The sequence below is a fragment of the Trichosurus vulpecula genome, chromosome 1, assembly GCF_011100635.1.
Source record: "Trichosurus vulpecula isolate mTriVul1 chromosome 1, mTriVul1.pri, whole genome shotgun sequence".
Lineage (NCBI taxonomy): Eukaryota > Metazoa > Chordata > Mammalia > Diprotodontia > Phalangeridae > Trichosurus > Trichosurus vulpecula.
Genome location: NC_050573.1, coordinates 277,154,812 through 277,159,953, shown reverse-complemented (window position 1 = coordinate 277,159,953; position 5,142 = coordinate 277,154,812). Strand labels below are relative to the sequence as shown.

At 38.5% G+C, this 5,142-nt stretch overlaps 1 long non-coding RNA gene across 1 annotated transcript; it reads right to left on the bottom strand.

The window, feature by feature from the left end:
- Positions 1 to 263: 263 nt before the first annotated feature.
- Positions 264 to 4,724, bottom strand: LOC118852176. Its single transcript, XR_005010521.1, has 3 exons — positions 4,554 to 4,724; positions 2,704 to 2,813; positions 264 to 297 (listed from the first exon to the last, which is right to left on the bottom strand). It is a non-coding gene; the product is annotated as an uncharacterized LOC118852176 (long non-coding RNA).
- Between the last annotated feature and the right edge of the window lie 418 nt (positions 4,725 to 5,142).

Sequence of the window (5,142 nt, the reverse complement as noted above, 5' to 3'; positions counted from 1 at the left end):
ATGAATAGTTCAATCACTAGCCCCATAGCTGCCTTTCCAAAGGGCCAGTCAGTTAATCAATTAATATTTACTAAGTGCCCACTATGAGCCAGGCACTGGGGAGATAAAGAAAGACAAGAAATAGTCTTTGCTTTCAAGGAGCTCACAGTCTTCTTCTTGTTGTTGGCATATTGCTGCTCATCCTTTGTTCTCGAAGAGGGCCAATGACATCATGAGGGCGATGACTTGACTTTCATGTGAATTGGATTCAAGTGAGACAGAGCGGCTCAACGTTCTCTCCTCCAGAGTCATCAAAGTCTAGTGGCAAGACAAAAGTTAAGACAACTGGTGATGGCTCAGGATACAGTCAGTCTAATGGGGAGACAACATACAAATGCAAACAAGCAATCTATCTACAGCAAAAATTGAAGATAATCAGCACACCCTTAGAGTATGAAGAATGTCTACACAAGAAAAGGTTACATGGATTTCCCACAGAGTTACTGCTACATTTTTCCTTGATCTCCAGATTCTACTTTTGGTTATTTTCTCTTTACACAGAAGAACCAATTTTGCCTGAAGACATGTAGGTTGTAACCAGTCTTCAATTTGCTGGAAATACTAACTACTCTCCCTTCTTTCAGAATGCCCCAACTAAATATTAGAATGACAGTGTGCTGCTTCCTTGTAGCACACTTCATTTGCTCCCCTCCATTGGGTTTCATTGTAGTCTCCTGATTGCCACAGAGCTAGCAGCTATTTTAAATTTAGGTATGGAAAAATCTAAGGTTTCTTTTTTTTTCTCATGATCGCCAACATACTAAAAATAATAGCTTATGAGACAAATGTTTCAAGCATTTCTTCTTCAACCACACTCCCTTCAACAATGCAGATGGTAATTTTTAGTAGATTTTCTTTGTGAGCTTCCACCCCAGAAAGACTTCATCCCCAGGTACCCTGCCTTCTGTAGATGAGCCTCACTAAACCTAGCAAGGCTGGTCCTGAGGCAAACATACTGTCCATCACAGGCTCTGATCAGAAACAATTCATAACAAAACTTTGATTAAAAAGAACCTAAATAATCAAATTCATCAATTAACCAGGATTTTCTCTGCCTTGAATCTTTATGAGTGTGAAGCAAATGACAAGAAAGCTGGTTAAAAACTAGGTTCTTGTTGTTTAGTCATGTCTGACTCTTCATGACCTTTTTAGGGATTTTCTTGTCAAAGATGATGGATTGGTTTGCCATTTCCTTCTCCAACTCATTTTAGAGATGGGGAGCTGAAGCAAACAGGGTTTAAATGACTTGCCCAGAGTCACACAGCTAGTAAATGCCTGAGGCCAGATTTAAACATATGAAGATGAATCTTCCTGACTCCAGTGCTCTATCCACTGAACCATCTAGCTGCCCTTAAGAACTAGGATTTATCTAAAAACAAAGTATACTGGAGTCAAGGCACATTTAGATTACATATACAGTCTATATTACTGTTCAGTAAACACCTTTTTAAAAAGTATCAATACCTTCTGTTTTCATATCACCTTTATATCTCAATGTATCCTTCCCCTATTGAGTGAGCTATCCTTTGTAACAAAGAATTTTTTTAAAAGTGAAAGAAAAGCAAATCATCAAAACTAACCAAAATATAACAGAGTTTGACAGTATAAGAAATGTTCTTCATCCGTAATACCCTAACTCTGCAAAGAAAGGAGGCAAGTACATTTTCTCATCTCTTCTCCACGGATAAATGTAATCATCATAGTTGTGTATCTGCATATACATTGTTAGTTTTGTGTAATCTTTGGTGACACTCAGAATAGGACCAGGAAGCATTTATTAAGAACTTTGTATGTGTAATCACTGTAAAAAGCACTGGGGATACAAAACAATCTCTGCCCTCCAAGAATTCACATTCTAATGGGGGAGATAATATGTCAATAATCACATACTTAGAAGGTGTATACAAAGTAGACGAAGATGATCTGAAAGGCAGAGGCAAGAAATTTAGACATCGAAAGGAGACTCACTTATGGATACTCCACTAAATCTTTTAAAACAAAAAAAGTGGTCTAATGCATTCTAAGAAAAAAAAAGTCAATCCCCAGAGTCAAAAGACAAAAAAGGATTTTTTGTTTAGCCCACAGTTAAGCCAAAAAATGTAATTAATTAGAATGCACAATTTCCCAGCATTCCAGTTAACCAAGGTTATACTGGCTTTCAAGATACAGCTATGAAGAACATTGCTCTTTCTGATTATAAAATTTTCTTAGCATATTGAAGCAATATCCTGGGCTAGTGTACATACTATGGTGTATTGGTTTAGATTAAATACTGCAAACAGTTGTTTAAATGAGTCATTCTCTTTCCTGTTCATTTTAAAAGGCAAGATAGTAATCATGTTTGACTGCTTTGGCTAATAAATATTTACTTTTTAGTCAAGTTCCTTCTGTTGATAATTTTGACTTAAATAAACACCTTACCACTGATTCACTGCAAGGACTTCCTTCCCTCTCCAGAACTGGGAACATTTTTACGAAAACAGGAGGAAAAAAATCTCAAAAAGATCATGAGCCAATCATAGGATCAGATCCAGGAACAAAGCCAAGGGTAGAAGCAATTACTAAAATACATGATGGATTAGGGAGTCAGCTGGGCTTAGCAGAAAGAACACTGGCCTCAGAGTCAGAGACCTGATATTGACTCAGAATTCTGCCACTAACTACCTGTGTAAATGTGAGCAAGTTATTCAACCCTCTGCATCTCAGTTTCCTCATATGTAAAAATGAGGGGGTGACACAAGATGATCTCTGAGGTGCCTTCCAGCTGGAACAATCTATGAACAAAAGAACAAAGGAAAAAATTATTACCCTGTGAACATATGACATTGTCATAAATTAAAAGAGGATAATTTAACATTGGAATGAAGTTTTATTTTTCTTTTAAGGCAACTAGTCTGAATCTAGGCAAGCCACTTAAAAAAAACTCTCTGTGCCTCAGTTTCCTCATCTGCAAAATTGGAATAATAATAGTATCTATCTCCTAAGGTTGTCGTGAGGATCAAGTGAGAGTATATTTCTAAAGCACACAGCACAGTGCCTAGCACAGGGTAGGCACTTAATAAATGCTTGTGTCCTTCTTTCCCTCCCTCTTTTCTTTTTTTTTTCCTTTTTCCTTTCCTTCTTTCACTTTTTTTGTAAGAAAATGTCAATTGCAGGTTCTAGTTTGACTTGATTTTCTAGAAATGTGTTTGTAAGGAAGCATAGAATGCCTGAAGTACTTACATTTCACTGTTCTTTCCTTAAATGACTGTAGTCAGACTTAAAGGTAGAAAATCGTGGTTGATTATTTAATATAAAAAGTTTAGTAAAACTTATAAGTATGACATTAGTAACATAAGAAGGTAAGCAGCTGAGTGCATGAAATGGTGGAACATGTTTCTTGTCTACACATCACAATTATTCACAGGTGAACATTAAGGTTGCATCTCAACTAGTTGTTTCTATCCTGGGAATAATATCCTGGGAATAGATAACTTAAGCTACACAAAAAAGTGGGCACGTTTATATGCTCGAACTAGTTGAACCAATGAGAGGTCAGTAACCCAACTTTCTTGTCTTTTGAATGTCAACAGTGCCATGTAGAACAAATGTTCAATAAACTTTTGATAAAACAACCAGTGAATGAATTCATATATTCACTTAATTGCTTATATCCTTTTCAGCATTAACGTCCAAGCATTCCTGACCAATCAGGCATTCGCAATTCCTGCCAAACCGGTTAGGAGCAGTGTCTGCTTTTGCTACCCCTCCCCGCACATACCTCAGGAGGCTTATAAAAGTAAATCAACCAATAAACATGAGATAAGCACTCAGGCTGTTTCAAAAATGATTTTAAGGAAAGATCCAAAGATCCTCTTTTGGAATGCCTCAAAAGGACAAAATTTTTAAGAGAACAGCTTCAGCAGAAAAGCTATCCCTGTGGCTGCCTATGTCTGTGTGGAAAATATTCTCTGGCTTTACTTTTCTCAAAGCCAGATCAGCTATATCCCCTCCCCCCTCCCCCCCCAACCAGGGGTAGGAAGAGTCTTTCACTAATGCTGTTGGTTCAAGCCTGCCTCTTGTTGTGTTCCCTACTCCTACCCCTCTTAGTCACCAGTGACGTCTTTTTAAGGGCAGCTAGGTGATGCAGTGGAAAGGGCATTGGGCTTGGAGTCAGGAAGACCTGAGTTCAAATCCAGCCTCAGACACTTACTAACTGTTTAGGTGGGCAAGTCATTTAACTCTGTTTGCATCAGTTTCCTCCTGTGGAAAAGGAAATGGCAAACTACTCCAGTATCTTTGCTGAGAAAACCCTATATGGGGTCCAGGAGAGTCAGACACGACTGAAACAACAGGCACCCTTTTACAAAGGGATATTTACTTCAAAGGTATAGTAACAACAGAAGTACAAACATTCCCCATCCCCCAATATGTGAGGGGGCATCCCCTATACCAATTTGCTTGCTGGGAAGAATGAGCTCCAACTTAATTCAGTTTCTACATAGCATTGGTTCTACTAAACTTACATCAAATACCTATTGATGCTAAATGAATTCCTCTCTCATCTTCTAATGACCTGAGTCCTGAAGGTTGCCCGTTGTTCCTCGGGGTCTTAAAACTGGACTAGTTGGCTGCAAACCCCAGCAGTGACTTCACTTCTAGACCTTCCAATGGCTTGCTTTCCTGATCTTTCAAAACTCACAAGGTTACAGCCACCAATCTCCTTCACCTAAAATGAAAAAACAAACCTTGAGGTAAAGAACAAAGGCCCATATTTTTAAACCACAAGTTGGCCTCAGAAAGGGAGGGGCCGAGGGCTCTCCTCTTACAGCTTTGTCTCTTAAAAATGTAGGAAGGAACTAAGCAAAATATGTGGGCTTAATGACCTTTTGAATGGACCCCAGGTCCACCTACACAGCCAGTTAATGAAGTTCCTCTTCACTATCTGGTTAGTAGACCAGTTACAGAATGTTTACGCTTATTCCAGGTCTTTCCACAAACCATCATAACTCTCAGAAAGCAGGATCCCAGCTGTTTCCACATGGGGGATTGCATCACCCAAGTACAATGATGACTACTCATCTTTTCATTATATAGCGAACTTACATGAAATCTCTGTGAATT